Source organism: Protopterus annectens, chromosome 2.part0, assembly GCF_019279795.1.
Source record: "Protopterus annectens isolate FY-2018-M chromosome 2.part0, PAN1.0, whole genome shotgun sequence".
Taxonomy (NCBI): domain Eukaryota; kingdom Metazoa; phylum Chordata; order Ceratodontiformes; family Protopteridae; genus Protopterus; species Protopterus annectens.
In genome coordinates, this window is record NC_056728.1 from 1065700679 (window position 1) to 1065726235 (window position 25557).

Below are 25557 nucleotides of genomic sequence, written 5' to 3' on the forward strand. Positions count from 1 at the left end.
CTATAATTGGCTAAACATCATTTGCTTATATCAAAATTTAATAAACTATGCTTCCAGTGGATATAGGCACCTTTCTTACTTGTCAATAAGCTAAGCACTTGACAGTATGAACTGCTAACATGTGTGTGTGTGTGTGTGTGTGTGTGTGTGTGTGTGTGTGTGTGTGTGTGTGTGTGTGTGTGTGCATGTGTGTGCGCATGTGTCTGTGTTTATTATCAATAGCAGCAGCAGTTTCAGCAGTCACCATTTGTATTAATATGGTGTCTCTGTCTTGCTTTCTTTCACAGGCAAGCCTAACTGTTACAGGCCTTCTCTGTCATAGTCAATCCATCTCATGGTTTAATTTCCTTGTTTCTTTTCATCTTCTTCTTGTCTGGCCCAAATCTGTTTCACCTAGTCATTGAATTCTCACAGTCTGTTATTCTTTACCTTCTCTGCAATTGTGGTTACTTTGGCTTCTGCTATAATGTCTTTTATTCTTCATCTGTCTCACATTGTGCATCATCAATCTCAGACACTTTCATTTTCATCACCTCAAGCTTACTCGACTGTTCTGAGCTCATTGCCCAGTTTCCGTGTCATACAGAATCACTGGTTACATCGATGCTTATACTCCATACATTTTGGCTTGTTTGGCATTCTTCTGTCATACACTACCTTTGACATTCTGTGACAGATGACTGTGGCACCTCTGATTCCAACAGTAACCTCCTTCCTCATTTAGACTTCTCTTTTCCTCAACCATCTCTCCAATGATGCTTGAAGTTGTTAACTTGTTTAACTGTTATCCATTCTATCTTTGTTGTTAACTTCTGATTTCCCCCATTTACTGCCATTACAAAAGTCTTTTCTGCACTGCTTCATCCCATGTACCTTCAGTTCTGCATCCCAGTCCCCTATCATTTGCCAAAGTTCCTGTTCAGAGTCTGTTTGAAGTGCCACATTTTCTGCATACATCAGCTTGGTTGTTCTGCGCCATCTGACCTCTATGCCAAGTCCATCACAAATATGAACCTCAGGGAGCTCAGAATTGAACCATGACGCATACCAGCTCCCAATGGAAACCCCTCTGTGAGTCTGGACACTGTTTGTACTTGTGTCACTGAGTCTTTGTATATAACCTGCACTAATTCTACTAATGTTGCCAAGACTTTGAACCATCACAGTACTGCCCAAATCAGCTTTCTTGGCACTTTGTCATGTTTTCTCCAAGAATAAGACTGTCCATTTGGACTCTTTCTTATTCTCTAGGTTAATCTGTACTAAGGAGAGAGTTACAGTAAGCTGCCTGTCGGGCGCTAGAATCCGCCACATAATGCAAGCACTCAGGTCTCTCAACAGCAGGTACAAATACGACTCAGTCATTGTCCACGCTGGTGTAAACGACCTGAGACGTACCTCCTTGGACTACATGAAAAGAGACATTGAGGAGCTCTCTGATTATGTAGCCCAGGCAGGTATGACCCTGACCTTGAGCAGTATCCTACCTTCACCAAGAATGATGCCACAATACAGAGATAAGATGATCAGCTTTAACAATTGGCTTAAACTCTGGTGTCATTCAAAGGGGATCCAGTGTCTGTCTGCCTGGGATGACATGCTGGACAAGCCACGCTGCTTCGCAAGGGACGGCTTGCACCTGTCACCCCTGGGATTCCGGATATTGGCAAAGGCTCTTGCCACCCCCATAGTGCCTTTTTTAGGCAAGGCTCAAATTCTAAACCTACCACCCTAGAACACAAAAAAGGGAAAAAACTAAGGGTAATGCTGCTCAATGCCAGAAGTCTAAATCTCAAAATGCACGCACTCGAGGCCCTTCTCAGTATGGAGAACACCGATGTCTGTGCTGTGACAGAAACCTGGTTCACGGCTCCTGAGAGCACCCCAGCACTAACAGGTTTTACCTCATACCATGCTCCGCCCCAAAATCCGGACAATACCAAGAAAGGAGGGGTATCCATATTCATCAAGGACACCCACACCTCAAGACTGGTGGCAACGCACGATGCATCGGAGACCATCCAGGTGCAATTAACCATAGGCAAGACTGCTCTGCAAATTGTAGCATGTTACAGGCCACCCTCACAAACTCAGGAACCTCACATGGCTTTCCTGAAAACACTGGAGGGGATAAATGTATCTCCAAACACCATCATACTAGGTGACTTCAATTACCCTAATATAGATTGGGAACACTACTCAAGCCCAAACACCCTAGCCCAAAAGTTCCTGGAATTCATAAACTCAAATGCCATGGAAAAACTAGTCACATCCCCACAAGAGGAGAAAACATACTTGATCTCATCATCACGAACATGGGAGCACAATGTTCAACACCGGAAGTATACCCCTCACTGGTGAGATCAGATCACAAACTAATCTTGCTGGAGGTCCTCATCCCACGCCCACCTGAAATAAAAAGACCACAGTAAAACTTCTCGAAGCCGACTTCACACTTCTAAAGACTAGTGTGGTCTCCTTTAAGGCCCCCGAGCCGGCGGAAAACAGTACTCAAGCCCCTGAATCACTTACAAATGCCTTCTACCAGCACCTGCAGCACTGCATGGATAAGGCAATCCCAAGCAAAACAAAGACTCTTTGTACCAAGGGCAAGCGTCCAGTCTGGTGGACCCCAGCCATAAACAAACTCTACAACAAAAGGAGGAAGCTACTACAAGATAGAGCAAAATCCTTAAAAGGTAAGACACCCTTGATCACTATAAGTAAAAAACTAAGAGCTCTCATAAAATCATCCAAAGCAAATTTTGAGAGAAAAATAGCTAAAGACTCAAAGGACAATCATAAGGCCTTCTTTAGCTATGTTAGAAACCTGGGAGGAAACTCCCAGATATGCTCAGAACTAGTTCAAAATGATGTGAAGATTACTGATCCTACAGACATTGCCAACATACTGGCTGACAGGTTCAGTGCAAACTCCCTCCCGCAAAAGGAGAGATGTCTATACCAAATGGTTGCAGCCCCCCAAACATCTCAAACGCCCAAGTGAGAACTGCTCTCTCCAAAGCAAAAAACACAGCATCCATGGGACCTGATGGTGTCCCAGGCTGTGTGCTCCACGAACTCAACGAGGAATTAAACCCACAGCTAGGACAGCTGTTTAATCATAGTCTCACCTCTGGATACATACCCAGGGAGTGGCGCACTGCGACTGTTGTCCCACTTCACAAAGGCGGTGCCTCCACAGACCCTGGAAATTACCGGCCCATTAGCTTGACAAGCCTTATCTGCAAAGCTATGGAGAGGATCATAATGGACCTCATAAATAAAGATATAGGGAATTTGCAGACTTTGGATCCAACCCAGTTTGGCTTTGTCAAAGGCAGATCATGCCTTTTAAACTTGGTTGACTTTTTCGAAACAGTCACCAAAGCCATTGATGAGGGAAAGGCAGTCCATACAGCCTACCTCGATCTGGCGAAGGCCTTCGATACAATACCCCACTCGGGTATCATTGAAAACTCATCAGCTTAAATGTTAACCCATACATCACAAGATGGGTTGCAAACTGGCTGAGTGACAGAACCCACAGGGTCAGAGTTGCTGGCGCCATGTCAGACTCAAAGCCTGTCACAAGTGGTGTCCCACAGGGCTTAGTCCTGGGCCCACTCTTGTTTGGCATCTACTTTTCCGGTACAAGCAAACACAGGAGGGTTATGGCTGACAAAGTTTTCAGATGACTGCAAACTGGGTGCCGTGGTCGAAAACACATCTGACACAGATATCCTTCAGAAGGGTCTCACAGAAACGGATGACTGGTGCCAGAGCCATGGCCTAAAGTTAAATGCCAAAAATGCATAGTCATACCCTTCGGGAAAAACAAGGTTACCCCTAGCTACCATATAGGTGGTAATCCTCTGAGCACAGAAGAAGTTATCAGGGACCTGGGGACCCAGGTTGACAGTAGCCTGTCATTCGACACCCATGTAGCTAAAGTAGTTAGGAAGACCTTCTACATTGCCCACCTCATCATGAAGGGATTCACATCTAGATCAAGGGAGGTCATAGTCTCCTATACTCATCACTCATCAGACCAATGATTGAGTACAATGCCCCATTCGGAATGTATCTGACCCGACACTTGCAGCAGCTAGAGAGGCCACAAAAGTTCCTCACCAAAAGGATAAAGGGTCTCAAAAATCTGTCCTATGCTGCCCGACTGAAAGAACTCCAGCTCTATTCAGTCGCCACCGCTTGCTCAGAGGTGACCTTTGCCTGACATACAAGGCCATGTCAAACCCAGAGTTGATGAATATGCTTCACCTCAAAAAATCTAGATCCGTCAGAGCCACAAGGGCGAGAGACTTAAACCTCGACACGGCTATAAATAGGACGTGCTGGAGGGATAGATTCATCACCCAAAGACTCCCTATGCTGTGGAACAAAATCCCGGTATATGTGAGGCAGAGCACCTCGCTGGCCTTGTTCAAGAGAAATCTTGACCAATGGATGGGAGATTGCAGATATACTCCAGGGATTACCTCAGTGTCACTGCTAGACAGAGGCACAGCAAAATAATGGGTATAGTTCCCCATACAAAAGGGGTGGCTTAAGCCACAAAACTATGGGCTAGGCTTATAAATGCCCTCGGGCAGATAGCCTAGTATGAACCTATGAACCTATGAACCTATATATGTCACTGCAAACAGTGAGTCTGTTATGTTGCATCCTTATCTGAATCTGAACTGCTCATCTCCCATCTTGCTTTCCACTACTATGCGTATTCAATACAAAGCAAACTGGACGACCAGGAAAAGTAAAATTTTATTGAGCGCTTTTGTCAATTTTTAACTATGCGTTCTTCAGAATAAAATCAAGTTACACACTGAGTCTTATATAACCAGTGCAATAAATCAATTAAAAAACTGTGAAAAGTACATCCACTTTTAAAGGTGCAGGCTCCCTTAATGCATTTTACTAGTAAGTCATGTAAATATAACTATATTTTCATAACCAAGAACAAATAAAATCAATAACATTCTTGTCATGGTTGTAAAAACATAGAATATTTAAATGCAGAAGTCTGCTTTTAATTTTAAAAAACTACTAAGTGAAACCATATCATTAAGCCCTGGGCTAGTGGTGGCATTGACCCTCAATTGCCATAATAGTTCTTTATACTCCAGTAAATGGTCAATAGGGCCACCCCTTTCGTCTATGATGATATGTTCAAGAACTAGAAACTTGAAATAGTGACCTGGGTGAAGGTTGATATGTTTGGCTAATGCATTTGTAATGTTACATTTATCTATATCATAAATAAATAAATAAATATGTTGTGCAGATCGCTTTGTATTTTCTTAGTTTTGCTCCTTTTGGTTTGCTATGCGTATTCACTTATCAGTCATGCCGTGCGACACGAGTTTGATACTTCTCTACTGCCCAGAGTTGTGAATGTCCCCTTTGTTCTGTGCAGTGGCAATACGATGTTTATTCTCCAGTCATCAGGGATATCTCTCTCTCTCTCTCTGTTCCTGTCTCTCTCCATACCACCGTGAGCACTGTCATCAGTCATTTATCCCCTAACTCACCCAACATCTCGATTATATCTGCCATGACTTCATCTGAGCCTGCTGCTCTCCCTGACATCATTCTCCTTAGTGCTGTTCTTACTTCTTCTAAGGTGAGGTCTTCTTTTCTTTTTCATTGTGGCTGAGCACTAGGGTGTACAGCTTCTGTGGTGTTTTCTTTATTCAGAAGCTGCTGGGTGCACTTCTTTCATCTGCCTTTGATGTTCTGGGTACTGGTAAATAGATTTTTGCTGGCATCCCTTATGAATGCTATGTGATGACCACCTTCTCTATCATCCTTCCATTTTCTTTGCAACCTGATAGATCTTCTTTGTACAATCTAAAAAACTAAAAAAGAACCACAATAACCAAATAACTAGGCAAAAAAGTTGTACATTCATTCTTAAAGCATTTAGGACATCTTAAGAGTACAAAAACAAAGAAGCCTCTTAGAGTTGCATAAAATTCTTTAGTGGTGTCTCCTGGTACCTCGGCTTATGCCTTCAAGGTGCCTTATGTGAAGGAAACGGCTGCCAATAATTTTCTTCTAGCGTCAAGTATGCACCCCCCTCATCTGATGGACTCACTTCCATATGGTGAGTATAGACATATTTTCAATAATACGTATGATAAAAATTCGATTCCAGAGGAATTTGTGAAAGTCAGGGAGAGGTTAACATCCAGGGGGTAATTCGATTCCAGAGGAATTTGTGAAAGTCAGGGAGAGGTTAACATCCAGGGGGTATTGTGTGGATTTATTAGAAAGGACAGAACAGAAGGGTTTGGGTGTTCCTGATAGAGGGAGTTTTATGAGTAGCGGCCATAGTATACAGATCAGTCATAAAGAGGAAACGTTTTTTGTTAGCAGATTCTCGCCCTTTTCTGAAAAGTTGAGTAGCTTGGTAAGAAGATTCCAGCCAATTGTCATGCAAGGTGATGCCGCCCGAGGTGTGTTCCCTGAGGTCACTTTTTCATATGGTAGATTTTCTAATCTTAAGAAATTGCTTAACAGAGGTAAGTTAAGCATAGATACCAATGCACAGGTGGGGTGTTTTTCTTGCCTGAGTTGTAAAGTTTGTCCCAAGATTAAGAATTTAAATGGTACAAAGATTAATAATAAGATGTACAGAGCCACACAGAGGTTTACCTGCAGTTCAAGTGGGGTTGTATACATTATTGGTTGTCCTGTTGTAAAATTGTACATAGGACAAACACAGAGACAGGTTAAAAGGCACATCCTTGAACATTTGGGGGATATCAGATGCAGTAGACTGGATAGCCCAGTTGCAAAGCATTTTTGCAGCTATGGTGATGGTTCAGATTCTACTTTATTTTTTAGTGTGTTAGGAAAATTGTTATGTCAACATGGTGAAATGTTTACAAATAAGTTATTAGCTTTGGAAACTAAATTTATTGTCAGTTTTAATACTTTGTATCCAACAGGTTTGAATTTAGAAGTAAATTTCAATGTGTAACTTTTGCATGGGAAGTGTTTTGGGAACAATAATGGAGTTGTGCCTTTGACATTACATTATGTTCCTTTGTTCAAAACGGACATTCTCACTTTAATAGGAACACGGTTTGATTCCAGGGTTGATTGATGTACTACTATATAAGGAAGGTTTTTTCTGGTGTGTAATTTATCCCATGGAGGCATAAGCCGAGGTACCAGGAGACACCAGTAAAGGATTTTATGCAACTCTAAGAGGCTTCTTTGGTTTTTTTTTTTTTTTTTTTTGGTGTTGTGTTCCTTTTTTTGCTAGTTCGCTAGCTGGTGTTTGTCAGCCTTTAAATGTAGCTGCCAAACAGTTTGTTGGGGTTCCAAGCAATTTTTGAAATTACTTTCCCTTAAATCTGGTAAAACCTGATGAAAACATTAGAATGTATTACAAAAAAGGCAATCCTTTAAAGGCTTAAATGAGGCATTTTAAACATTTTTACATTTGATATCATAAATATGTTCCCTAATTATCTTGCTTAATTTCCTGATAGTCTTGCATACATATAAAGTATAGCTGTGTAGGTGAAACTTACCATAACAGTAGATGATCTAATTGATGACTGTAGCAGTAGCCTGAGCTATCTGGGTAATATCCTTCCAAGCATGTGACCAGCCAGCCAGCTTTACAAAGGTTAAGGGCTTAAGCAGTGTTCTGTATAAATATCAGTCAAATTGTAAACATCTTCAGGGCTTTCTTGCCCCAAGAAGGGACACTACAGCCTTGAGTGGAACAAATGCTAGGAAAGAACTTCCAATATTACTATATACATGGAGGTATATAATTCTGCACTTTGGCAAAATATGCAAGCATCAAAAAGAGGGCTGGAGGGAGGGAACACCTACTGCAACAGTGATCAATTAGAATATCTACTGTTATGGTGTGTTAAATTACACAAACGTTCTACGTTCTACATAAATATTACTATTGCAGTAGCCTAAGCTAAATGGGGAATTACCACAGCTTACAAGCATACAGGGAAGAGGAAAAAAAACAATCATCTTGGAGCCTCTTTAAAATGGTCCTAGCAAAACTACTTCTGGACCTGAAAAGGAATCCATTTTGTAATGTTTTTAAAAGTATATACAGAGCATTGAGTTACTGCATCTATAAAACTTCTAGAGTACAGCCTTTTCTAAAAATTCATAGATGAAGCCAAAGCCCTGGAAGAATAGGCTTGTGAGTACAGCAGAAAGAAAAAGCATGAGACAATCATCTGAAAATGGCCTGTTTTGATATTTGTTGTTATTTTCCCCATCATCACAGGAGACAAACTGCTTATATACTTTCCTGAAGGACAGAGCTCTGTCCAGGTAGTATCTGAGCTACCTGTTAGCACTGGCTTCTGGAAAGAATATAGGGAGATTAAAAGTATGTCTTAAATTAAACTCTGCACATAAGAAAAAATGATTAGTTCAGAAAGAAGCCTTGTCCTCACTGAAAATGAGGTAGGGTTGACTTTATAATTTAGTCACTCTTCTTGCAAATGTCAGAAAAAGAGTAGTACAATTTTCCAAATTAAGAACCTCAAAGTAGCCAAATGATTCAAATGAAAGAAGTAATATAATGGTCCCAAAGAGCAGTCACCAGTTTTCATAGTGGATGGATATAAAAAAAACTTTCACAATCCGCTTGACTTAAGAACAAAAAGAAAGCGGGGTTCTAAAAGCAGACATGCATTAATGACCAAAAATTAACTCTGATATAGCAATAATAGAGGCCAATAATGTACAAAAAAAAAACCAAGAACCAGAGGTAACTGTCTGAAAAAGGCCCTGGTTCTTGGAGCAACACCAATTGCAAAATCCTTTCTACTTACAATAAATTGCAATTTTCTAGTAGCAGATTGTTTTACCTCCTAAGAACCTCCTCTTTTCAGAATGGGGTGTGTCAAACAACCCCTGTCTTGAGTTAGTATATCCAGGCAGTAAAGACATTTTTGGCAAATGCTCTTGACCATATCAGAAAAAGTAAGAATGGTCCCAGAACCTGATGGATTCACTGCGGAGTTTTTATAAATCTTTTAATCAGAGAATTTCAAAAATTCTCCTATAATAATATTGCAGACATACACTTAAACTTTTCTAAAACAATTTTCATTCTTAAAGAAACACAGATCCCAAAAACTCATGGACCTATAGACCCATTTCCTTGATTAATCTAGATATGAAGATTTTTGCTGCAGTCATGGCAAACAGATTTAAACCTATTATCCCCTACATTGTATCATCTAATCAGTTGGGATTCATACAGTATAGCCAAACATGTGATAATACACTTACTCTGGATGCAATGATAATTCTATCTAATCAGAATCATAGTCTGATATTTGCCCTCGCAACTAACACATCCAAAGCTTTTAATAGACTAGATATACATTTTCTACTTATGGTCCTACCTCGCTTTGGTATACCATATGACTTTATACAATACATCAAAATGCTTTATTCTAAAGCTTACATAGTTTTACAGATTAACAAGACTATTTCTTCCCAGATTGAAATTAAGAACGGAACTAGACAATGTTGTCCAATGTGCCCATACCTCTTTAATCTGTATGGTGAACCACTATTCTTACTTATTGCACAGTAAACCTTTCATCATATACCTATCATCTAGAATACTAAGATCACTTTATTTGCTTATGTAGATTATCTAAATTTATATTTTTCACTACCTAATTCAGGTGTGATTAAAATTTTGAATTCTATAGATATTTTTTTCAAAATGTTCAAACTACAAATTAAATCTGGAGAAATCTTTAATCTTTCCAAATAACCTATATTTCCAATTATCCAATTGTCCATGAAAATTAAAGTGAGTCACATATTAAAATGTTTGGGAATATCTTTTCAATAACTACCAAAATTATTTTCTCAAAATAATATCATAAAACTCTGGTCAACTCTTCAGCAAGATTTATTTAGATGGGATAAACTACAACTCTCATTTTTGGCAAAAGTGGCCATTATTAAGATGAACATTCTGCCAGGAATACTATATCTATTTAATACCTCCAATTTCTTGGTGTATATAAAGTTGTTTAAAATGCTTCACTCATCTCTTTCTATATTTATTTTGTCTTCCAAATCAATCAGAATTGCCTATATAAATCTGATAAACTCTAAGAATAAAGGAAGGATTGGCCTCCCTGACTTTAAATTATACTATGATATTATTAACTCTAGCAGGTTACTGCCAATTTCTGAATACAACCTGAATAGGAAGACTTGGGTTCCAACTTGGATATAATTATTCTACAACTATGTAAAATCTTTCAACTTTAACCCTAAAGCTCTTCCCTTCCTTAATAAACAGCACTTAAAGAATTTCAATCTGCATGTATCTTTACAGAATAAAAAAACGAATTTACAAAGACTTTTCAAAACTCTAAATTTGTCCAGTGCTCTTAATATTTTACAGCCACTACACCTAAATCCCAATCTTAAACTCATCAACAAAATGCTTAACCTAAATAACTTCCCACTCCTTAAAGTAAAAAGTGTGTTAGATATTTATCTTTTCAGAAATCAGTCTATCACTAAAATGAGACTGGTGATGGACCTCCCCAAAAGCTACATTATTATTCTGAGACAAATTAAAGACATGTCTATGAAAATTTTAAATGACCCCAAATTAAATATGGCTAACATAAATTTATGTAAAACATTATGGAGATCACTGTTAATGAAGAAAAAAATTATCTCAAATTCGCACCAACTCATAACTTTAATTAGATTCCAAGACAACATACATTTTTCCAATTACTAGACTGACTTGGATCTTACAATCACATCTAATAATATAACTTAATTTATCCAAACAACCTTAAAGTCTATTTCATTCAAAAAACTTAGCTATACACAACTTATGATATTAAACAATGCATACATTTCCCCAATTCTATTAAATAAATTCTACACTTCAACTTCACCACTCTGTACATACTGTGGCAATCAGAAAGCTGACATTCCATATATTTTGGAGCTGCAAATGCTCTTACAAGCTTTGGTGCTTATTAAAAGTTAACCTCCAAAAATGGGTTATGAGAAATCAACCCTTTCCTGGAAAGTCACCATTTTACATATCCCCCCTCCAGGGTTATTGAAATTACAAACAAACATCATACTCACTATATTCACACTAATTAAACTGTATATTACTCAAAACTGGAAAATCAAATCTGTACTTTCATGGACAGGCTTTAAATAAGTGGCTGTTAAATACTTAATGGCCCATAAATACTTAATCTATAGCCAAAAATGAAATTCATATTTCATCGATTATTGGAATATACTATTTGACCATATTTTGCAAGAATAATACAACATATGTCATCTTAATCCCTGTGACAGATTAGGGCTTTCAAAAATCACATTCTTCTTCCTTTAACTGACTGAATTAGATTTTCCTCTTGCTTTTTGGAAGAAGTATTTAGCATGTTTGTATATAGTTTATTAATCTTATTGTATATAGTTTTGTATGTATAATGTAATATCACTTAAAAGTATTGCTCTGTTTGTTGACAATTGTCTATACTGTTTTGCTGTACTTTATGTATAAACAAAGAAATAAAGATAAACAGATTTTTGAAAAAAAAAAAAAGGAACAAGGAAGAATGACTGTTGCCCTGGCCAAAAGAGAGTCACCACCACAGTCTTTTGAAAGTCCCTGACAATCATGAGAAGGCTCCTGTGAATTAGTGGAAAGACTGGAAAGCAGACAGGAACATTCCTATCAAAGAAAATGGAAAACAAAGTATTTTCCAGGCCTGTTTATAAGGAAGAATGTTTTGACTGCCTTTTTCAAAAGGATCCAAACAGATTTGTTAGAGTTGTTTCCCACAACCAGATAAATCTGTGGAAGACCTCTTCATGAAATTTCCATTTGTGAGGATTTGCACAAATATTGTTCAGTTTGTCTGATACGATATTTTGCTCTGACAAGATGCATAAAACTGAACAGACAAAATGAATAGAGTTGGTACCTCCCTCACTATCATAGCAAGACTGAAAAAGGGATAGGATTTGGTATCTTCTTGACTGCATATATATATCACATTACTGTGGTATTGTCGATGATAACCTACAGACCTTATGGAGGACAGAAATGATTTAAGGCTTTCAAAGCACAGATTACTGTCAACATCTCTATAACATATATGTGCTATTGTCTGTCCTTGTAATTCCACAGAAATTGTACTTTCATGTCTTTTGAAGCTGCTCCCCAAACAAAGTCTGTAACATGTTGTGACAAACTGGGAGGGAGTCTGAAGTGAGAAGGCAATAACTTACTTCTGACAAATTCCAGAAATAGAATCTGAAAAGAAAAGTGATGTTGATATTCAGCTCAGATTGATCTGAGGTAGCACTGAGTTCTTCCATGTGAAGTCTGTCTGGGGGGATACCTGGGCAGCCTAAGAAACTCTCTGGCAGAAGCATAAGACTGACTACAGAAGTCAATGAAATTCTCCCTGTAGTGTTGTACCTAGTCCAATGGAAGAAAATCTCTTCCCAGAGATGAGTCTAGAACACGTTCCAGAATAACAGGTACGTGAGAAGGGATGAGAGATGATTTTTTTTAATTCAGTTGAAACCTCAGTTTGAGCAGGAGTTTCAAGACTCATGTCCAGGAATCTTGACAAAATGAAAAATAGTGTAAAATTAGATAATTAATCAAATATGGAAAAAGGTGAATACTTTGAAGCCTGCAGTGAGCAATTGTTGGAGCCAGGCACTCCATAAATGTATGTGATGCAGTGTATAGGGTTGCCACCTTCCTTCATGGCTAAAACCAGAGTAAAGCCACACCCCTCATGTCACCACTAACCCCCCCCATCCCACCCCTCTCCTGCCCACATTCTGCCCATTTTGTGACATCATGGTGACATCACTCAGTGGGGAACACCCTCTTTTTTCATTCCTGCTGCCTGCTTTCGGCTGATTTACTATGCTTTTCTGTAAAAAAAGCATAGTAAATCAGCCGATTTACAAACTCCAATAGTCTGTTTCCTTTTTGAAACAGAATACCAGAGTTTGTACAGTGTTTTCCAGACTACTGGAGAATCAGTTTGATTTCCAGATAGTCCGGAAAAAAAACAGAGGGGTGGCAAACCTAGCAGTGTACAGAGCAACAATTAAGACAGACAACTGATAAAGTAGGACAGACATAGAAAAAAATTATACAAGTAGCGGAACTCATAGAAAATTGGAATGTGAAGACAAACATCTTTTATGTACAATGTTACAATGAAACTGTCAGTGAGAGTGAGAGGTAACAGAAGTTGAAGGTAATATTTAGAAATTTAGGGTTATACAAAACGTCCTATCTACAATGGTCTCCATATTCTTCTTAAGTTTGGTACCAGAAAAATTTTTGAATTAAAATGTTATGCCCATCATGTCTTAGGGGATAAGCTCTACTATCACCTGAGTCATCATTAACTCTAAAAAAAGGAGAAAACAAGGATGTCTTGTCAGCAGGATGAAAAAAGGCCTTCAAAAGGAGGGAGAACACCTAAATTATATACAAATTTTAACCATTCAAAATGTATCCTTATATGATATAATACATTTAAGAAAAGGCTGAGTTGCAGAAAATAGGAGTGGCAATAAGTAAAGAAACATCCGATTGAATAAAAGTAACGCTAGCTGTACTCTAGGGATTGTCCTGCAGCAAGTACTATTTAATGTGCTTTTCCCTGGTTTAACTAGCTGTACAGATTTTTATTTGGGCAAGCATACCAATGACTGTGAAATGTGTGCAGTTATTTGAATAAAGGAGATTGATGCATATTAAACAATTCATTTGCAGGAATAATCTCATGGGAATCCATTGCATGTTTATTTTTACAACTAGTAAGTGTGAGGCAATGACTTTTCATAAGTTTGAATTTAATTTAATATTCATGAATGACCACAGTCTTGAAATTGTAGACTCTGATAATGTTCTGGGAATACAAACTGACCAAGATATAAAGTTTAAACGTGTTAAACATTAACAGAATTGAGGCTGATTATAAGAATAAAAACAAAAGAAACCTCAAAATGATGTCCTTTGTATATCTATGGTCAGACCTGTTCTTGAGTATAACTTGGACTTTGGTCTTTTATCAATATGAAGATTGTAGAATTCGGTGCTCATTCTGAGAAAATTTCCTAAATGGCTAACAGGTTTCATACGTCAAGCATGTGGTGAGATATTTCACAAATTATAGTTATTCAGTATAGAGTATAAACAGCTTAGGGATAAGTTATGCATTACAGTTAAACTCTGGGTACTGTTGAATTAAGAGTGGCTTTACCTTTGAATTATGAACAGAAATAGACAATGTAAGACTCAGAGGTTCATCTATTACATTTAATAGAAGTGAGGCTAAGAAAAGTATTTAAGTTTTCTAAATATATTCCATAATTATGGAAAACTTTACACTGGACATGCACATGGCATCTCCTCTTAGTGCTTTTACAATAAGTATAGATGATTATATAAGTTTTAGAAAAACTATGCGTAAATGTACCACAACCCAAACTATGAAACAAGAAAACTGTAAAGGAGCAGATTGAACAAATTTCACTAACATACCTTGTAATTTAGACAGTAATACCAGCTGCTGTTCCACAGTGTCTCTAAAATTGATATTTATATTATGTAATATTTGATATAGTCTAAACATTTGTCTTCATTCCTTAATAACATGCTATAGATTTGTTTAATTATTTGCATTTATGAATAATAATCAATAATGACTTCAAACTGTATGTCTTAAAAGTATGTATACAGAATATTCCTTTCTGTTAGTATGGTTTAAGTTGAACATTCATTTGGGGAAAAGAAAAGTGTATCTGGAAAATGTAGCAGAATTATTTCCTACTGTATCATCTCAATCTGTTTAAGATAGTGTGTTTTTTATAGAGGACTAAACCTCCAGTCCTTATGTATTCTCTGAGTGGAATTACTTTGTAATGTAATAAATTTATAATCAGAGAATGCCATACAATCTATTTCAACCACTAGATAACTATGCATCATATTACTAGAAGAACTATGCCTGTTTAGACATGTGCATAACTAAGCCAAGTATTCATGTACTTTAGAGGCCAGACTTCAATATGCCCAGCTACTCTTTCAGCTTAGCATGTTTGACTACATCATAAGCTTTTGGAGGTGTTTTGTGCTTTGAAAGCTAGAGGCACTTCTTAGGATTCTTAACTAAATTAAGCTCGACTCTAGCTATAGCCATTCATTCACTAATCAATTGCACTTGGACAAAAGTGACTGAAGAGGCTACAGTATTATCTGGATGGATGCAGGTATTTGATAGTGTATACTTACTGCATGCTGCCATAGCTGCAATCATAGTTCGAGAACCAGCTTTTTTGTGAATGTGATTTCTAGCTGACAGACATTTTTGAATTTAATGAGAATATTCTTTAGTGGTTGCTCATGGTCAGCTGCTATCATTTCATGTCCTAAATAATTTATTTTGTTCTGCAGTTCATAGTTATGCTGCATGGAACTGAAATACAATATAACACCTCTGAGTAAAGCAAACAAAACTGTCGGTTTCTCTTCCTAGAACTAATAAACATATTAATGGATCGTAATGGAATCTTTTGATGTAATTATTTGTTAATATATCTATATTGATCAAAACTAGTTAACTCAAAGAATGTTGTCCTCTGTTATGGTTTAGTATGCATGCTGTCTTGTGTGAAGTTCATTGAGGTAAACATAGACCAAAGGGAAACTACTTAATATATTCAATGAATGATAAATTATTTCTGGAAGATAAGCAACATACACACAATTGTTAACTATGTTTTCGATTACCCCTATATACATTAAGGAAGACAAAATTCACTGCCCACCATCAGTACATAACTCATTGTTGTTTCACATTAAAACAGCAAAATTAGTAAGAACTGCTACATACTCTAAAACACTCATAGTAACTATTAATGTACAAACTACTCTATAATCAAGAAAATGCCTTTCTCTAAATGCATTCATTCATCCCTTTTCCCCAATATAACCTTGTTCTTAACACACAAATCCTTACTAATTACAATTAATTCTAAAAGCAGTACAGGCATTGCAGGTGCTTCTTTGTACTCTGTGTATCCAAAAAATTAGAACTCTTTTCCAACCCCTTAAGACTACTCAGCTCCTTAACATCCTTTAAATCCCAGTGGAAACATCACCTTATGGACTCAGGGCTTTGGAGCTGTCTACCCCCAGGACAAAGTCAGTATCCCTTAAAAATTGTAGACACAATTTCATAGACTACATCTCCTGGGACACTATTCCAGATTTCTCTACCACCAATTCCCTTCTGCTTCTGCAGCTGCTGCTCTACTTCCACAAGGATTTGCCACACATCCCTTTTTACATCTTCAATTCACTTAAATCCTTACTTTGTCTATGTGCTGCTCATATATTCCATTACTTTCTCTATCATATGAATATTATTGTGGACTATATCACTAAAATTCTAGAGGCTTCTTATCACTTGGTTGGATAAACTTTATCACTCAAATAACCCAAAATTGTTTAAAGATGCCCTTGTTGCTTGCAGCTAGCACTGCTACCTTCTCAAATGTATTGATGTTTTCTATAACTTAAATGTATATATTCTTTGTATTCAAAACTTGTACTATACTGTAAAGCCTTCTACCTTATGTTTGTTTACTGTGTGCAATTATGTTTGTTGGAGCATTTTTACCCAGACATTGGACCTTCTCAGTAAACAATGCCAGTAAATAAATTATAAATATGTAAAATAGTAGTTATTTGTTTTCAGACTTAAAGCTCACATATTACTTACTTAGATCTTACCTCCAAAGAACCAGACTGCTCAGATAAACATATTCTCTACGAAAATAATACCTCTTAAATATCATGAACTCTGCTGGATCCATGCAGAGTTAAACTATCAGCCTCTAAAATAACCTTCCATGCCACTTAGTCTGTCCACATATGCAAGCAGTTGAACTTCCTGACTCCTTTTCCAGCTGATTGCCATAATAATAATTTGCTGTGGTGCTGCGGAAGGGGCTGTTAGGTCCATAAGCCGTCTATTTCTTTCTTTCATATCCAAATCCATTGATGTTTCATTCCTTGCTAATCCACAAAATCATCATTATACCATCTCATAGCATGGCTAAATGGTTGCTTTGCATGAGTTTAGACTGTCATGTCGAACTCTGCTATTAAAACTGCAGACCTTAAGACAAAGTTCCATTGCATAGCTTAGAAGAAACTGGTAAACCTCTAACATAAGCCCCACATGTCATGGTTCCTTCACACCTTATGCCCTAATGAAAGACACCTTCACAGCTCCTTTCACAACATCATTATGACCCACAGAGAGATAAGGAATGTTTCATCTGATTAAAAAAAAAAAAAAAAAAAAAAAACAGCTCTTGGACTAATGAGATGATTTGTTGATTTCCATTTTTAGCATTTTTAGAGCTGAGTCTATAGTGCAAAGTTTTAAGGAACTCATTTTGACAAATAACTGTCAGCCAATGATACACTTCCAATATAAATGGATCTAGTGAAAAATCAGTTTTGAATAAAATTAAGCTTCCAATATAAATGAATCTCATAAAAATCACTTTTGAATAAAATTCTTAAAATGAAAACCTGTTTTAATTTAGCAACTTTTTGTTAATTGCTTTGTAGCGGTTATATAAACTGATTAATCCCAGTTATAATTTGACATGATGGTGGGATGATTACTGTAGTAAAATGTATGAGTAAATAATCCCCTCAGTGCTGTCTCCTCTTACACTCAGTCACTATCTTGTCTCATACAGCAGGTATGTGTGAAATGCTATTACATTTCTATTTGTTCTAAGACTATGTAGAACACTGAAAAGACTTTGGTAGTGCATTACATTTGTAGCAATTTCATTTATATTGGATACGCTTCACGTATTCTGAGCATGTTTCCCTTTAAGACATACTTATACAATGTGAGTTGCTGGTGCTCTAATATATATATATATATATATATATATATATATATATATATATATATATATATATATACATATGTAGATTCCTATGGCCGAGTGCTCACTTTTATATTGTGTCATTAAATAATACATTTTATTTTTAGCTATATTCAAGCTGTGTTTGATACCTTTTTTTGAGATATATATTTTTATTTAAATTTGGGGAAGAGGTTCTTCATTCTTCAACCAGTCTCTATTTGGATTATAAACTCTAACTCCTCTATATCTATCATGAACTGATATGGTTTTACACAACTAATTAATAGCCCCACACATTATAGCAGGACATCAAATTGTCTATTAGGCTCGATCCTAGTATCAGGCCCTAGCACATACTCAACCACAGGTACAATGTCAGACTCTCTCAGTGATCCTCTTCCAGTCTATATGACCAGACATCTCACACATCCAGTTAAACAGCATATTTATAAAATAACACACAACCTTTCTAAGCTTAACCCAGACATGTTCATTACTATACTATCATCTATTGACTGGAACTTCCTAAAAATCCTCCCATTAGATGATGCTTTAAATGAATTCAATGCAACTTTTCTAAATATCCTAAATAACCTTTCACCTCCTAGAAGGAAGAGACTGAAAACAAATAATGCAATTTGGCTATCCAAAAACAATAGCATGTTAATGTAGGATATATTGCAAGCATGGAAAGAAAGGCAAAAATATAAAACACCTCAATAACTTGAAAACATCAGAATGTTTTGCAGTCATACTAAAAAGCAAATAAATGAAGACAAAAAAGTATACTATAATACCTTTCAGAATAACGCTAAACTCAACACTAAAAAATTGTGGGCATCCATTAAAGAAATCTTATGACTTGACCAAAAATTCAGTCCAAAACCCTCCCCTTTAATTCTTCACTCAAAACTAAAAAGCAGATCATCTCTTATTTTATAGATAGTATAGGAAGGATTCCTCAACATCTGGTCCTAACCCTGCCCAAAAGCCACATATCAGCACACCCATTTTCACCTTCAAACCTGTGCCCACATCCTATTTTAAACTACTCTTAAACAAACTTAGTGCTCTGCAACTGATGACCTTCCAAGCGAGTACCTAAAAATAGCAGCCAGTAGAATTGCCTATCCTGTTTCAGTCCTTATAAATAGGTCAATCCAGGAATCCAACATTACCTCTCTCTGGAAAAAGTCACACATTATCCGTCTGCACAAAGAAGGAAATTCAGCAGACATTATTATCTTTGGACCTATAGTGATCTTATCTCCCCTCCCCAAAATACTTGAAAAATGTATTGAAAAACAATTGCTAGACTATCTCCTGCAGGAAAAACTCTTATCTCCTACACAGCATGGCTTCCATCCTTCCCATTGTACTAGCACTGCCCTTCTACATTATACAGATATTGTCAATAAAGCTAGAGATAACAGCAAACAAGTGTCTTCCTTATTTCTAGACTTGTCTAAAGCCTTCAACATAGTTTGTCACAGCAAAATTCTACTTCAAATGTCCTCACTAGATCTATCTCAGCCCACCCTTCCGTGGCTCAAATGCTACCTGTCCAGTAGGTATCAGTAAAATGGCACTTCACACTCTCTCTCCTGCACTCCTAGTCACTACCTTTGTACTACAAGGCTCTATGCTTGTTCCCCTCCTGTTTAACATTTTCATCAACATCTTCAATACGCCCACACAACAGACTACCCTAATACAATACTCACATGACTCCACTCTCATTTGCACATCTGAAAACATGGTGCACCTCCAAAAAAAAAATACTCAGGAAGCTTTAACAGCCACTGAAAATGGCTTCATAACTCACAACCTATGCTCAACCCAAAAAAGACCAAACTACTAGGTTCGTAGGTTCATAGGTGTTTACTAAGCTAATGAACATAGGGCCTTTTTAAGCCTAGCCATGCATCCCAAATCTCTGACAAGTTCTGATACCCTTGATAAGTGTAAGCATGGGCCTGGGAGATGAACCATTTACAGGTTACCTGTTTGCATCAGAGACATAGTTGCCAAACCAGGGATGAATTCTCGGTTTCCTATCCAATTGCCTAAGTTGCACTTGAATTGGATTAAGGAGGAACTCTGCTTCACATGGATGGGGAGCCTGTTCCATAGGCGGGATAGTCTCTGGGATACATACCTATCTCTCCAGTAGGTACTATTTATATCACAGGCAATGTTTAAGTCTTTAGAACATAATTCTGGTGCTGTTTGTTTTGTGGATATGCAGGAGGTCCATCAGAGTGGGGTCTGACAATGCCCTGTATGCCAGGTATAGATCTCCCCTCAAAAGCCTGTAGGAGACTGAATATAGGGGCAGGGCCTTGAGGATGCCTGCATAGGACATATTACTTATGCCCTGTATTCTTTTAGTAAGGAACCTCTGTGGACATTCCAATTGTTGGATATGCCTGGTTAGGTGCATACCAAAGGGGACATTGTACTCAATGATAGGTCTGATGAATACCGAATACAGTGGAACAATGACTTCCTTGGACTTAGATGCCATACCTTTGTTTATAAGTTGTACAACATAGAATGATTTCCTCACCATAGTAGACACGTGATGATCAAAGGCTAGATTACTATCTATGTGTGTCCCTAATTCCCTGACTACTGAATCATCTCTAAGGGGTGTGTTGTCAATATGATAGTTAACAGGGATGGATGACTTTCCAAAGGATACTATTATGCATTTCTTGGCATTTAGTTTTAGTCCATGACTCTGAAACCAGTTCTTTGTCTGTACCAGCTCCTACTGGAGAACATTTATGTCAGTGTGAAATTCAATGACAGCACTTAATTTGCAATCATCTGCAAATTTAGCCAGCCAGAGACCACAGACATTGGCCTTGACTTCTGAGAAGTAAATGCCAAAAAGGAGCAGTCCAAGGACTGATCCCTAAGGGACTCTAATTGTGACTGGTCTCTTTGTAGAGGTGGACTCCCCAATTCTAACTTCCTGGGTCCTGTCTCTGAGCCGGTTGGCTATCCACTGGGTGACATACAAGTCTGTACTAACCTCCTGAGTTTGTCAACAATGCCTGATTGGGTTATTGCATCAAATGCCTTGGCCGGGTCAAGGTAGGCAGTGTGAATGATTTTGCCCTCATCCATTGCTTTGGTGACCTTCTCAAAGAAGTCTTCCATGTTGAGTAGGCATGATCTGCCCTTTACTAAAACAAACTGGATTGGGTCCAGTGGCTAGAGAGTTACTGTTTCTCTATTGATCATTATCCATGATAATTCTTTCCATGACTTTACATACAAGACTAGTGAGACTTATGGGTCTGTTGTTTCCAGGGTCTGTAGATGGCCCACCTTTGTGCAGAGGTATGATTATTGCCTTTCTCCATTCATGAGGCATGAAGTCTGTTTGGACACTACAGTTAAATAGTAATTCCATACTTTTTTCCCCAAATCCCTCTCACATGAAAGAAAAAAAATAAAGTCCTCTCTTGATAATACAATCATTGAAGTCACTTCTCATAGCAAATTATTAGTGGCAATAGAAGATGATAATCTTACATTCGACCTGCTTATACAAAACTGCAGAAGAAAAACTCATCAAAACCTAAGGATGCTTTACAGAGCCAAAAACTTTCTCACTGATGCAACTAAAACTACACTTGCCACTACTTATTTCCTGCCTGCACTTCTTTATGGTGCTCCCATCATCATTAACCTCCAGACTTCACAAAATTTAAAACTTGAACAATGCTATAATAAAGTTGTTAAATTTGCGGCAAACACCCCTTTCAGAACTCACCACTGTAGAGCACTAAAAAGTCTAAATTGGCTAGAACTGCCTCATCAACTAACATATACATATCTTCTTAACACCTATAAAATTATCCAGCATCCATCTGCCTGTCCAGCGCTAAAAAACATTCTACACAACTATGTTTCCAGTCGGTCATTACAATCCAGTGACCAAAATCTCCCGTCTGTCTACAAACCTATCAAATCTGCTGGGCATGGTCTGTACTCATACAGGGTTGCAAAGGCCTGGAACTCCTTACCCATATCCATCAGGTCAGTACTCCTTCCATCTTTCTAAACCACTCTGAAAGACTTACTAGCTAAAATCTGGCTCTGTTCTTGCTCAAAACTAGGATAAGCTATATCCCTAAATGAAAATGTACATTTTATTCCCTTTACCTCCTTTCTCCCCCTTCTTCACTTACTTTGTTTTAATTCGTTTCCCTGACTTTCTCTCTAAATATATTATAAGCCTGTTTTCCCTGACTTTATATTTCAATTCCTGTTTGTCCCAGGAGTTTTGATAAAATTAAAAACACACAGAAAAAAGAATACTCCAAAAGGAATGTGGCTCCAACACCTCTGGCAGTACAATTGTATAAAGAAACTTCACACTTTGTAGAAATCACAGACCTAAATGTGATCATGGATGCAGGGCACCTATGACACATTTTGCTATCTATATATATATAGAGGGAAACAGTGGCTGCTCATATCAACAACTGATGGAGGTAGCATATGCAGTGCTTTTACTATAGAAGAGTAGAATATGATCCCATAAGGGATGAACTAAGGAAACATAATTGTAATCAAATTCTCAATGCCTGGGCTTTTGAATCATCCATGGGATTGGACAAGAAATCTGTCTGAATAGTATGGGAGACGTAGAATAATTCCTGGTCAGAAGGTTTGCTAGAGCAAAGTGATCAAACATGGCCAGGGAGAAACAGCAATCTTGGAGGTGGAATGAGAAAACATAAAAGAAAATGTACTAACCACATCAGATCTTCAGTAAAATACATTGCATTAAAAACAGACTAAAACAATGAAGAAGTTACCATGGAAAGACGTTACCATGGAAAGAAGTTACCATGGAAAGAAAGTCCATGCAAAAAACAGGTTAATCAAAACAGCATGAATATGAGAAAGGAAATGAGCCTAAGATGAAGCTCCTGCCTCACCCAACAAAGATTAAAATAGGCAGAAATGGAGGTCAAACAATCATAGACTACTGAGCAAGCAATAAAGACAGAAAGCATTAAAATGATCAAGGAAGGAAGGAAGGGGGAACACAGATGAACAAGAGTAAACAGAACAGGAATGGCAGGAGAGCTATAAAGAGATGGTTATGAAAGTGAAGTGAGGAGAATAGGTAAACAACATCCCTGCTGGAGTTAATTCACAGAAAGAAAAGTTAAGGTGCACTATTGCATTGCAATGGGCAACTGGAGGAGGATCATTAAGTTGGGACAAATGGACATATTAACCACAAAAATAACTTTCTTATGAAGGACAAATACAACAGCATACACAACACAGTGCTGGAGAAAAATTGCATGCAAAAATAAAGTATCTTGTTTATTTGTTGTCTTACTTGATGCAATGATAAAGACATGAGAAGTATTAGAGAAGGTGATGAAAGATACTGCAGAAGGGTATGTATTAGCTAAATCTCACAAGATAGGGGTCAGACCAGCAGGAGCACAACTTTCAACAGGACAAATGAGAAAAATGGAAGATATAGTTTTGGTTAACTCATTATGTGCAGGGGCTTGAGACAGCAAAAATATGAAGATATGAGTTTCACTGTAAACATTAATAACATGAGATTAAGGTAAACTGAATGATCAAGGCTTGATATTATTTAAGACAGTCACCTGATAGGTTGCTCTGTAGAGATGTTCTTCTTACATCAATGATTCAGACAGGAAAATTTGTTTCTACTACAGACTCATCTCTAAAAATGGAAATCAACAAATCATCTCATCAATCCAATTGCAAAACAGAGAAATTCCAAAATAAAATTGACTTTGCTTAGAATCACTTTTCCAAATAGACCAAAATCTTAAAAATATACTTTAAAATGATGTGATTAAAAAAAAACATTGAACTTTCATTTACAAATGTAGATGTTAGGTTAAACAAGGAATAGATGAAAACAGACAAGTTGGGAGATCTGGAAAATAAATGCAGGAAGAAGAGTTGGACTTCCTAAGAATGTAGATTGAAAATAGTTTATTTTCTCACCCAATAAGCATGCAGAATAGAGACATTACATAAATCCTTAATCACATTTCCTGTTGTGCCTAACTTTCTGCATTGATCTGTTACAATGAAATTCATGTCTGACGCATCTTGATAAACAATTTGCACTTAAATCAGTTTGAGGAATGCATCTATCAAAACTGGCAACATCATACAGTGGGATATTGGTTATTGTATTAAAACTATTGAAGAGTTAAAAGACTGTTTGCATTTAATAAAAATCTTAAAGCAAAAAATATAAACACACATTTCATTTTTAATGCCAAAATTAAATAATCTTTCACTATTTTGATAAACTGTTTAGATTTTTAGTAGTACTCTATCATTCATCAAAAGCAATAATATCATCCCAGAAATGAAATGTATGAACTGGTCCTATTTATCTTTGAAAAGTCTATGGAAAATAATACTGGAATATTGCAGTTTCATTAAACAAAAAGTAATGTCTGCCAATAAGAAATTGTAAGTGTCTTGGTTTTCATAATTCTAAGTCTGTGTCAGTGGAAAACAAAGAGACCATGTACCTGTTTAAAACATGGATACATTTGGTTTGTTATAATTCAGTATTTAACTTAACAGTTAACCAGAGTGTGTTGATATTTACTTATTTTTATCATACATTTTTTATCTTGTTTTATTTCTATCCAAATCTATCCTTAATTGTCAGGTTAATATTATAATGTTTAATATTTGATTGTAAAGATTATATTTAATATATTTTAAATAAAATACTAATTAGTGTAATGAATATTCATTAACTTTGCTGACTTTATTTTATTTTATATATTTATTGGCATTACAGTTCCTACTTCAGGTAGTCATCTACACACTCAGGGTTCTCAGCAGATAGGAATTTTTACAGTTTTGTCAAGCTTATGCATCTATCCATGTTATCTGGGGAGGTAAGATGGCATCTCACTTGATGCTGGCACATTGAATAGACTATTCCTTTGTCATTCCCAATAATTTTCTCTGTGTTCTTTTACTTAGTTGCAATCTCATCTTCTGCTTGTTTTTTTTTTTTTTTTTTTTGGCTTCAGGAATAGTTTACACTTCATAGTTGAGACATTCCTGGCATAAATAATTCAGAGTATGAATTGCTTCAGTTCTATTGTTGTTTTCATGGTGGCAAAGGGATATGCTATGTGTTATAACTCTGGCTTATGCTGGTTTAGATATGTTATTGCTTCCTAACTTATGGGTGAACTTCTACCGGGTAATTCTGGTTGAAAGGTGTTTGTAGAGGCTTCTGAACTGCAGTACTGTGTAGCCTCCATGCTCTTCTGTTTCCATGACTTTCCACTTTATTTATTTTGTCGGATAACTTTGACCTCTTCTAATTGCCCTGATATTTTGATATGTTGTGATGCAGTTTCTCAGATTTCCCTTCACTTGCATACATCCTGACTCATATATTTGTTTTTGAGGTTGACTTTTATGCAGGCTTTTGTTTCCATAGTAATTCATATCCAGAATTACTTACTG